The sequence below is a fragment of the Hemiscyllium ocellatum genome, chromosome 9 (assembly GCF_020745735.1).
Source record: "Hemiscyllium ocellatum isolate sHemOce1 chromosome 9, sHemOce1.pat.X.cur, whole genome shotgun sequence".
NCBI lineage: Eukaryota > Metazoa > Chordata > Chondrichthyes > Orectolobiformes > Hemiscylliidae > Hemiscyllium > Hemiscyllium ocellatum.
Window position 1 is genome coordinate 55972083 of NC_083409.1, and position 12784 is coordinate 55984866.

General features: G+C 38.9%; 1 non-coding gene across 1 annotated transcript; it reads left to right on the top strand.

The window, feature by feature from the left end:
• Positions 1–8176: 8176 nt before the first annotated feature.
• On the top strand, positions 8177–8258 carry trnas-aga (transfer RNA serine (anticodon AGA)). The gene has a single exon. It is a non-coding gene; the product is annotated as a tRNA-Ser (tRNA).
• The last annotated feature ends 4526 nt before the right edge of the window (positions 8259–12784 follow it).

Sequence of the window (12784 nt, forward strand, 5' to 3'; positions counted from 1 at the left end):
GTCTGGAAGTCATTTCTTATATGTCTTTGATGTAAGGTAATGTGGCTATAGTTTTTGGTTGCATTGTGTCTACTTGTTTGGATTTGTTTCTGAGGAATGGGTGGATTGTGTTTATTGGGTATCTGTTTTTCTTGAAAGCAATGTATAGATATTTTTTCTTTTGCTTATTGTAGTTCTTGGGAGCTGCAGTGTGATGTAGCTCATTGAATTAATGTCTTGATGCAGCTCTGTTTGTGGGTGTTGGGATGATAGCTTCTGAAGTTATGTATTTGGTCTGTGTTTGTTGCTTTTCTGTAGACGCTGGTTTGAAGCTCTCCATTATCTGTACTTTCAACTGTTACATCTAGGAATGGGAGTCTGTTGTCATTCTCCTCATTGTTTGTGAATTTTATGCCTGTCAGGATACTGTTGATGGTGTTGTATGCGTCCTCTAATTTGTTCCGTTTTTGATAACAAAGGTGTCATCCAAGTAGCGGACCCGAAGTTTGGGTTGGATAGATGGGAGGGCAGCTTGTTCAAGCCTCTGCATTACTGCTTCCGCTATGAGCCCTGATATTGGTGATCCCATTGACTTGTTTGTAGGTTTTGTTATTGAATGTGAAGTGGATAGTGAGACACAGGTTGAGAAGGCTGTCTTTGCTGATGAAGTTGGTGCTGCCTGGTATTTGTAGTCCTGGCTTTCCTAGTAGTGATGCCAGTGTTTCTTTGGTCAGGTCAATGTTAATTGATGGGAAAAGGGCTGTAATGTCAAAGGAGACCATTATATCATCCTCTTCTACCTTGGTATCTTTGATGATGTTCAGGAGTGAATGGAATGGTGTGAATCTTCAATTAGGTGTTTTAGTTTTTGATGAAGTTCTTTGGCTAGTTAGTCTGTTGTTGTATCGTATAGGGAGACTATAGTTCTGAGGAGTGGAGGTGTGTGTGTGGTGGTGGTGGTAGGGGGTGGCTCTGGTTTGTATATTTTTGGAGATCACTGATGATGTTACCTAGCATGGTAATGAAACATCTGAAAACAAACCTTCAAGCTCAGCGAGCTAACTTACGTACTTATCATCAACCTGAGCTACAAATCTTCTCAAAAATCGCTAAACATTTATGCATTTATTACCAAGTGCATTATTCAAGGTTTACAGTAACGAGGGTCACAACTTCAAATGAAAAGAGTAAGTTAGGAAAAGAGGGCACTCATGGAGAATGCATTTTTTTCAGAAGTGAAGTATGTTACTGAAAATCCAAGAAAGGCACATTATAATTAGATTTAAAATGAATTTGATGCCTTTATGAGGGAGCAATGGGTTGAGGGTCATAGTGAGCACATAGTCAGGTGAGATCTCATTAAAATTTGTTGTTGTTATGATCTTCTCCAACTTCTTCAAACAATATCTTCAAATTAATGTCCTCTCTCATTAATTGAACTAAAGAAGATGGTCGAAACTTTTGTCAAGAAGGTAGGGTTTAAGTAATACCTTAAAGGAGTGAGGGGCAGAGGTCTTGGCCTGGAATTCAGAACAATAATTGGAATCCTGTAGTTTTGAAGAAGAGTTGTGTCAGATATGAAAGGTTACCTCTCAAATTAATGTCATGTTCCTTTGTATTCCCTTTGTACAGTGCAAGTATTGGTGTAACAAACTAAATAGGCAGAGTGACCCTTAAATTAAATGAGGTGCCATGTCTAGGCCCAAGGTCCTTAACACTACTGGCCCTGGCCATCTGAAGTGTCGTGAGTGGAGGTGCAGCTTCTCTCTAATTCCCAGACTGAAGACAATCAGGGAATGTCTTATGGTAGCAATGTAATAGGTAGGAGAGCTTTTAGGACAGAGTCTAATGAATGGCACCAAGGTGAAAAATAGTTAATGGGAAAATAGCTGAATTTTCAAATGTCTTGTTGCTCATAACTTACTTAGTGAATATTTAAAGGCCATTCAGAACTTTATGCTTGCATTTGGGGCAGTCCTCAAGAAGGTGGAAAGACTAGGACTAATAGTTTGATAGACAGTGGATGCATGGTAATGATGAGTTTTCAGCTGACATTCTTAAACCATAAGACCATAAGACATAGGAATGGAAGTAAGGCCATTTGGCCCACCGAGTCCACTCTGCCATTCAATCATGGCTGATGGGCATTTCAACTCCACTTACCCACATTCTCCGCATAGCCCTTAATTCCTCGAGACATCAAGAACCTATCAATCTCTTCCAACTGATTTGTGAATGAAAAGCTCTTGTAGCTAGCATTGCAAGCAGGCCTTAACCTCATCCTCAGTGTCTGACTATCACACATGATCCTCTGCTCCCAAGTTTCTTTCTGTATTGAGTTAGCAAATTACTATCAATTTAATTATAGCATAATGGTGTGTGGTCAAATTCTCTGGAACCAAGATGCCTTGGGTAGGTTCAATGTCACTAGTCTCTCACTTTATTGCCAGTCTAAGTTACTAATACTGAATTGGAAGGATGCCCATAAAATGTCTGCTGAAGAATATAGATTGCCAACAACTTTTGACAAACTATAAAGTTATGACATATTCAGGGAGGTTATGTTTAACTTATATAAGGGATTTGTTAAAACAACATCTGGAATACTGTGTGCAGTATTAGTCTTCTTATTTGAGGATAGATGCAAATGTTTTGGAAGAATTTCAGAGAATGTTTACTAGTCTAGGTGAGTTCTCTGATAAGGTAAGATTGGACAGTCCATCCAGGGAAGCTGGGAAAGGTAGGAAGTGAAAAGATTGAAATATATAAATCCTGAGAGGGTCTTGACAGGTCAGATGTGGAAAGAAATTTTCCTGTTGTGGCAGAATCTAGAACTAGAAATTCCTGTTTAAAAATCATTGGTCACCCATTTAGAGTCATAGAGTCATATTGATGGAAACAGACCCTTCGGTCCAACCTGTCCATGCCGAACAGATATCCCAACCCAATCTAGTCCCACTTGCCAGCAGCTGGCCCATATCCCTCAAAACCCTTCCCATTCATATACCCATCCAAATGCCTCTTAAATGTTGCAATTTTACCAGCCCCCACCACTTCCTCTGGCAGCTCATTCCATACATGTACCACCCTCTGTATGAAAAAGTTGCCCCTGGATTTCTTTTATATCTTTCCCCTCTCACCCTACATCTACGCCCTTTAGTTCTGGACTCCCCCACCCCAGGGAAAAGACTTTGCCTATTTACCCGATCCATGTAAACATTCTCTGAAATTCTTCCAAAACATTTGCATCTATCCTCAAATAAGAAGACCAATACTGCACCCTTATAATTTTGTAAACCTCTATAAGGTCACCCATCAGCCTCCGACGCTCCAGGGAAAACAGCCCCAGCCTGTTCAGCCTCTTCCTTTAGCTCAAATCCTCCAACCCTGGCAACATCCTTGTAAATCTTTTCTGAACCCTTTCAAGTTTCACAACATTTTTCCAATAGGAAGGAGACCAGAATTGCATGCAATATTCCAACAGTGGCTTAACCAATGTCCTGTACAGCCACAACATGACCTCCCAACTCCTGAACTCAATACTCTGACCAATAAAGGAAAGCATACCAAACGCCTTTTTCACTCTCCTAACTACCTGCAACTCCACTTTCAAGGAGCTATGAACCTGCACTCCAAGGTCTCTTTGTTCAGCAACACTCCCTAGGACCTTACCATTAAGTGTATAAGTCCTGCTAAGATTTGCTTTCCCAAAATGCCACACCTCGCATTTATCTGAATTAAACTCCATCTGCCACTTCTCAGCCCATTGGCCCATCTGGTCAAGATCCTGTTGTAATCTGAGGTAACCCTCTTCACTGTCCACTGAGAGAGAGATGGGGAGAAATATTTTTCTCTCTGAGTATGGTGTCAAATCTTTGAAACTCCCTTCCTCAAAAGGTCTTGGAAAGAGAGTATTTGGACATTGTTAAGGCAGAGATATTTAGATTCTTGGTTAACAAGGGGGTGAAAGGTGGTTAGTGTAAACAGAATTATGGAGCAATAGAGCAGCCATGATCTTATTGAGTCTTACAGAGCAGACTGAGGGATCAAATAGTATACTTCTGTTCCTGATTCAAGTATTTGCATGTTCATACTGGGTAATGAAGATGAATTGCTAATAAAGCTTTTTAATTAGGAACGTTTGCTAATTTAATGAATATTTTTAAGTTACATCTACTTATTTTTCTTTTCAGAAATGTTCTTTAATTTCTGTCAATTAAAGGTGAAAACTTCTAAACGTTTTGAACGATTTTCTAGTTGTGCTGAATAAATTATCTTTCAAGCAAGCAAAGATCATTGAACTGTAAAAATGCTGTATATTTATTTCTCCCAAGATGGAAGAAAGTCTATGAGCTTGTGCTTTTATCCCTTGCTTCTTAGTGAATTTAATTCCTTTTTTAACAACGTGGATGATTTGCGCCTTTTCTGCTTCCTGTCTATGATGTTCGTGTTGTTTCAGATTGAAAAAATAGCGTTCCACTGTTATGACTTTACAGAAATTATCAGCTGCATTAGAAGTTCATTTTTCTACTGAAATGCTGATTTAAAAAAAACATTTGGAGTCATAGTGTTATATTGATATACAGCATGTAAACAGACCCTTCAGTCCAACTCATCTGTACTGACTAGATATCCTAAATTAATCTAATCCCATTTGCCAGATTTGGCCTTTATCCCTCTAAATCCTTCTTATACATATGCCCATCCAGATGCCTTTTAAATGACGTAATTGTACCAACCTCCACCACTTCCTCTGACATCCCATTCTATACATGCAGCACCCTCTGTGTGAAAAAATTGCCCCTTAGGTCCCTTTTACATTTTTTCACTCTCACCTTAAACCTATGTCCTTTAGTTCTGGACTCCCCCATGCTCCTCATGATTTTATAAACCTCTGTAAGGTTCCCCCTCAGCCTTTGACATACTAGGGAAAATTGCCCCAGTCTATTCAGCCTCTCCCTATAGCTCAAACCCTCCAACCTTACTAAATCTTTTCTGAGCCTTTTCTACAGCCTTTGATATTTTTCATCTTAATTGGAAGCATAATACTGCTATTTAATTACATTCTTAATATTTGTTCCTTTTCAAAGTTTTTTGCAGCTTTTCATAATAATGTTAAATGATTATAACAATGCTTGTTTAGTAACTGTAGCAATTTTAACTTCCCAGCTCACAGTCTTTTTCCTTAAATGTGAGAATTTTTACCCTTCCCTTATGAGACTTAATTTATTTTGCGTATCTTTTGGCGACTGCTGTTTCCTGGGTTTATGATCAATGCTCCCTCTAAGCTACTGGTACCTTCACTTCCAGTTTCTCCAGCTACTACTGCACCTGGACCTCAGAGCACCACAAAGTGGCTGGAGACATTAGTGGGAACGTGCTTTATAATTTAGATCTTTCCCCTTATAACTTTGCTGAGATTTTGCAAAGCCTTCATAATCTTTTTCCATTTTTTTCACTGTTTCAAACGGTTTTAAATTTCTCTAAGAAGGCCTGTTGCTGCTATCAGTCTTGCTATTTAAAATTGCTGGCTGCTATATTCATAGAAGCTAACAGACTTTGTGGATTTGTGCTGCTGAAAATTTGAAAATGCACTATGTTTTTTGATTGGATTTTTGTTTCTTCTTCTTGGATGGCTATGCCTTCTTTCAGAACCAAAGAGTTTTTAAGAAGATTACCACTTGTAGCATGTTCTATGAGACACCACTACCATCACGAAGGTGCAATGTACATCAGGCTGCTCTCTCATTAGAGAGAGATGGTATGGCGAGTTTAGCCTAAGGGACACCACACCCAGGTGATGTGCAAAGTTGAAGAGAAGGGACCTTTATGGTAAGCTCAATTAGCTGGACAGCTAGTTTGTGATGCAGTATGTTGCCAACAATAAGGAACAATTAAATGTGCTGCAGGCACAGATTCAAATTGGAAAGTATGATGTAATAGTCATTTTATTGGAGGCATGGTTGCAGGATGGTCAGGACTGGGAACTAAACATAGCAGGTTATAAGGCTAACAGAAGGGATGGAGAAAATGGCTGTGGGGGTGTGTGGAGTAGCATTATTGTTTAGAAACAGAATCCCTTCTATGGTGAGAGAGGATGTAAATAGGGGAGAGCACCCAGTACAGGCCTTACGAGTGGAACTGAGGAACCATAAAAGAACTAAAACTGCAATAGCTGTCAAACATAGGCCACCTAGTAGCAGTTCAGAAGTATTAGATTATATAAATTCTGAAATTAGGCAGCTATGTAGCAAAAGCAGTGTAGTATTAATGGGTGATTTAATTTTAATACAGACTGGACGAGACAAGCAACATCTGCCAGAAAGGTTGTGAATTTCTAAAGTGTGTTTTGGATAGTTTCCTATGGCAGTGCATCTCGGATGTGACAAGGGGACAAGTAATATTGGATCTAATATTGAGCTATGAGCCTGATTTAATCAGTGATTGAGTTGTTCGTGAACTTGTCAAATAGCGATCATAACATGATTGAGTTTCACATAGCATTTGTAAGAGATAAACAAATTTGAACACGAGAATTTTCATTTTAAGTAAGGCAGACTTCAATGGGATGAGGCAGAGACCACCTACAGTAATCCCTGATAATAGGTAGATGTTCAAAGAAACATTTAATTCTCTTCAGAGGCAGTTTGTATCATTGAGAAAGGAAAGTTTCACTTAACAAAAAAAAAGGCATAGCATCTAAGGAGGTAAGGGAGATCATTAAACTAATAAAAGGGCTTATAAAAATGTCAAGAACATGACAGATCCCACAGAATGGGACAAATATGAAGACCAACAAAATTCTTTAGTAGCGTATAAAAGCAGCTTAAAAACCATTATGAAAAGAAACTTGCAAGGGACATAAAAGACAACAAGATGAGAATTTATAGTTATATAAAAGTTAACAGAAAGTGGCTGGTTAAGAGTACAATTGGCCACTGAAGACTGAGGGTGAGCATATTGTCAATGACCGTGGGGAAAAGGCCGCCAGAAGTCCCAAAGAAATTAACAGAGGATCAAGGACAGGGTCTAAATAAAATTAGCTCAATGAATAATTGGAAAATTATTGGAACAAAAGAGTAACAAAACTCCAGGACCTGTTTGTTTCCATCCATGGCTGTTAAAGGAGGTAGGAGAGCATATAGCTGATGTCTTAACCATAATCTTTCAGAGTTCCCTGAATTCAGGAGTTGTACCTCTGGATTAGAAATTTGCTCATATCATTCTGCTCTTTAAAATGGTGAAACCAAAGAATTACAGAACAGTTAGCCTAAGATCTGTGGTGGGAAATTGTTGGACTCTACATTCAAGGATTACGGTAACTGGTCATTTAAAAAAAAATCACTTAAACAGGGAGAGTCAGCATGGATTCATGCTTGACAAGCCTCAGAGTTTTTTGAAGAGGTGACAAAGGTAGTGGACAGAGTTAAGTTGATAGATATTATTTTGTATGGAGTTCCAGAGGTATTTGATAAATTCTCACACAAGAGACTGTAGATAAGGTAGAAGCCTGTGAATTGAGGGCAAATTACTGACATGGATTGGAAATTGCTTTGAGTGGTAGGATACAGTTGGAATAATGGGTAAGTACTCAAATTGTCAGGCCATGACTAGTGGTGTCCCGCAGGGATCTGTATTGGAGCCTCAATTATTCACAATATTCATTGATGGCTCGCATAATTACATAAAATGTCAAATATCCAAATTTGCTGATGACAGAAAATTGGACAGCATTGTAAACAGTCTTGACAACAGCATAAAATTACAACAGGATATCGATAGATCAGGAAAATGGGGCAATGCTGTGGCAGATGGATTTTAATATAAGCAGATGCGAGGTTATCCACTGTTGACCTAAACTGGGTAAATCAGGGTATTTTTCAAAAGCACAATGTTAAATACAGCGGATGTCCAACTGAATTTGGGGATTCAGGTGCACAACTGTTTATAATGCCATGAGCTAATGTAGAAAATAATGGAATTCTGGTCTGCATATCTAAAGGCATGGAGCTTAGGGATGTAGACATTATGCTGCAGTTATATAAAACCCTAGTTAGACCCCATTTGGAGTGCTGTCAGCAGATCTGGGCACCACACCTTTAGCGAAGATGTTTTGGCCCTGGAGGGGGTTCAATGTAGGTTTACAAGGATGATACCTGGACTTCAGAAGTTACATTATGAGGGGAGATTACACAAATTAGGCGTGGCTGAGTGGTTAAGGCGATGGACTAGAAATCCATTGGGGTCTCCCCGCGCAGGTTCGAATCCTGCCGACTACGGTGACCGATAGTTGTTTATGGGTGGCACGGTGGCACAGCAGTTAGCACTGCTGCCTCACAGCGCCAGGGACCTGGGTTCAATTCCCGCCTCACGCGACTGACTGTGTGGAGTTTGCACGTTCTCCCCATGTCTGCGTGGGTTTACTCCGGGTGCTCCGGTTTCCTCCCACAGTCCAAAGATGTGCGGGTCAGGTGAATTGGCCATGCTAAATTGCCCGTAGTGTTAGGTAAGGGGTACATGTAGGGGTATGGGTGGGTTGCGCTTCGGCGGGTCGGTGTGGACTTGTTGGGCCAAAGGGCCTGTTTCCAAACTGTAAGTAATCTAATCTAAATTATTCTTTAGAATTTAGGAAGGTTGAAGGATGATCTAACTGAGGTCTCCCTGGAGATTAACAGGGAAAGTTAGGATAAATAAAGATAAACTATTTCCACTGGTTGAAGATTCTAGAACTGGGGGCATTGTCTAAGAATTAGGGCCCAGCCATTCAGGAGAGATGTTAGAAAGCATTTCTACACGCAAAGAGTTGTGGAGGTTAGGAACTCTCTTCCTCAAATGGTGGCTGGTGCAAGTCAATAGTTAAATTTCAATCTGCAATAGACAAATTTTTATTAAGCAAGGCTAACAAGGGCTTTGGGCCGGAGGCAGGAAAATGGAGTTAGATCAGAGATCAACCATGGTTTTATTAAAGTGCAGAGTGGGCTTGATGGGCTGAATGGTCTATTCTTGTTCTTGTGTTCTTAATATGGGTTTAATTCCTGTACCGGCTGAGGTGATCAGGAAGGTGCTACTATTGTGGTAGAATGGTGTCTAGTTGTATTCCTTGGAACCAACTGAGCTCGATTCCTTGACTAGATTTGATACTGCCAATTCTTCTTCATTGTATGAGTCGAACTTACTGAAACCAAATGGGGAAGGATATCCACATGAAATCTTTGGCTGAAGGTAGAATCAGTCTTCATAAACAGCAAAGGCTTACTACATATTACAAAACATTTGTGAAAAAAAGGTACATTTTATGGAAACTTTTCATCTTGCATTCATCAGCCATTTCTCAAGAATACAAATTTAAGGGGAAACCAACAGTTATACTGTGTGAGAGGAGAGTACCGATTTCTTGAAAAGCTTAGGCAAACTATGTCTTTTTTCAGCAATCCTCAAATTCTGTAGTACCAAACAACTACATTATATTATTTATCAGCTAGTTACAGTACATCTCAGAGGGTCTGCATGAGTGTATAAGAGACTGTGTGTATGTGTGCTTTTGATAAAGTGTATAGGATAGTGGGGTCACCTGGAGTGTAACATGAATCCAAGGTTCCAGTTGAGACCACCCTCATGGGTACTGAACTTGGCTATCAGCCTCTGCTCAGCCACTCTGCATTGTTGTGTAGTGGCCACGCAATGATTGTGTCATTTGTGCTGAAATGAGGATGCTTGAGTATAAGGCAATCATCCTTCCGACTCTTCTGTTTATTTCCAAAAATTGGACTACGTACAGATGCCATCTCTAGGCTCTGGAGAAGTATTAATATCAGCACCTTTGTTGGAACTAATAACACCTGAATCAGGCCACAATCATCCAAAACCAACTCCACTGGGCTGTTGTGAGACACACAGTCTTAACTTAGGAGAAAGTATGCATTTCTGTTACTGAAATATTGTAGTCCACAACAAAACTACACTCAACACTGGTTAGCTTCTCTCAAAAACAGTCTCAACTAACCTTATGGGTGGAACTTTCATGTACCAACTACCTTATATGCAATTACTATCAATTTCAAGAGAAAATAGCTTGGAAAAGCTCAAAATTCCCCGAAATCACAAGACGAGACAAGTCAAAAATGTAGAACACTCATCATAAAACATTACCTTCAGTTAATTAAGAAATTAAAATCTAACTCAGCTGGCACAATAGGGTAGAAATATTCAAATGATGAAAATCAGTCTCTTTAATCTCTAAAACTGCTGCTTTTGATTTCTGGGACAGTGACAATATTGACATCAGATTAATCAGAAGCATTTTAGGGATCTAAGCAATGTCACACCCAATAGGTATGCTCATGAGTGTACTGAAAAATTATTTTAAAATAAACAGCGTGGAGAATAGACAATCTATATTATAACAAGGTGGACTCAAGCAGTCTGGTAACCTTCTTCCTTGTGTGCAAATATGCCTGGCATTTCTCATGGGTTGGTTAGCTTAGTTGGTTGGATGGCTAATTTGTGATGCAGAGTGATTCAATTCCTGCATCAGCTGAAGTTACCATGAAGGACTTTCCTTCTTCACCTCATCCCTCACCTGAGATGTGATGATCCTCAGGGTTAAGCCAGCACCAATCATCACTCTCTAATGCAAGAGAAGACCTATGATCATCTGAGATTATGGTGACTTTGCTATTTAAAATTGCTGGAAGGAGACTGCTTGTTTGGTCAGCATATTAAAATGTAAACAACTTTTTGGGACATTTAATTGAGAAAACTATAAATACAACAGATCTCTCAGGTAGATTAATTGTCCAAAATACCTACCAAACCTGACATACAATTCCCTCACAGCTGTCTCGAATGAAATTCAACAGAATGGCTGTGAAATGAAAACACTCTATCACAGGGAATTGAGATTCAAAACCACATTGTTTATCAATGACAACATCATCAGGAAACTTTTGTATAGACATTGGGAATACTGATATTATTGTCACCTGACAGAAATTAGTTTCGGATAACAAACATCTTGAAAGCAGAAAGTCAATCAGCTTGACAGGCAAAGAGAACATAGACAGATGAGATCCCACCTCGCAAAGAAAGGATTCTGTCTAAAATCCACTACCAGAGAAAGAAGAGGAGCTATCCCCTAACCTCTAGATTTACAGAATCAAGTCAGATTTTCCCCACAGAGGCTCAAGTACAATTACAGCAAAGCCAGAAACATAATGTTGCAAAGAATGAATTGCTGTGAATTCATTGCCAGAAACCTCTAACCTCTGCTTGCTTCTATTATGTAAGGACCAAATAAGAATCTTGAAAGCTATAACATTTCCAGTCTCTATCTCATAAAACAAGTGTAATAATGACTGTTTGGACTCTTTAAATATCTATCTGCATGCTGCCTCTTTTGTAGTCACTTTTTTTTGCTTGTGTGTGTGGATGCTGCTGCAATTACATTTAGGTGTTGAAGAATAACCTTTTGTTTTAAAGCACACAAGAAAACTTGTCTTCTGCCTTTTCTTGAGAGTTGCAACACTCAAGGGTTAAATGTGTCTTTAAAACACATCTTGCCACAGTTAGTCAAGAAGTCGAAAAAAGGGGCTATCATCCCACTTTCTCTCTCCTGTCCATAATAAAGAGCACATGCCCCTGATTAGCATGCTTAAATAGGCACCCATTGATTGTAAACAGGCCCCTTGGACACCTGTAAGAAGCCCAAGTTCAAAATGATGATTGCTGAATTCTGTGCACAAAATAGGTATGCAATGTCAAGATTATATTTTCATTGCCTCAGCATTAATTTTTTAAAGATAAATGCTTGATCCCAAGTTGAAAGTTATCTTGACTGTTATACAGTATGCAGTTAAGGGAGATAAGACTCAAGAATAAGGAGAAAGAGGACAAAAATAAAAATTGTGCTTTATTCTGGCAATTAATATTTAAGAGCTCTATTAATCTCATCCAATACTTTGGTCGCCTTTCCTTTTAAAAATTGTTTTTATCAGTCTAAGCATAAAAGCTGAACGGGGACAAGATGAAAGAAGAGCAATATTTATGCTGGTGTAATATTTACATTATTTTTCTCAATCACAATACATTGCGCCATTCTAACTGAGGAAAACTAAAGGAATTGAAAAGGAAATAAAGGGGAGAATTACACACAAAAATAATTACATCATTTTGTGACTAATTGCAGGAATTCAATTCTGGAATGTTATGACATTTCCACATTCACAAAAACCCATTGGTCAAACCTTTATTTAAGATATTGGGACAGAATCAATTACATTAAAATTCATCATATCTTTTGCACAAATTGAAAGTGATGCACCAAAAAAAATCGGTTTGCCAAAACACATTTTTAATGATATCTGAGCCCTTTTAAAATATTTAAAGTCAGGTCATCACTTTAATTTGTATTCAATAATCTCCTCCAAAGTAAACCAATCAAAACAGCTATGTTGGTTGCCACAGCCTGTTTATCAGGAGCTGCTATGTATAGATGTGTCACTGTTTGACATATATCAGATATGTCCAAGTTATTCCATATACCACCAATATGAGAAAAGAGGGCAAAGGAGATGGAGGGTACAGATCCTTTTAGATATACCCTCTGACACTATCAGTATCAATTGTCTTTTACTCGCACTAGTCATCACCTCAATTATCTGGTGTCCAGCCTACCTGATAGGTTTTTACCAAACATATCTCATCTGTTGATGGGCACTGAATAATGACAACCAGAGAAAGATGGGCAGCATACAAAAGTGTTGGAGCAATAATGACACAAAACAAGATGAGAAGGACTGAAAGATGA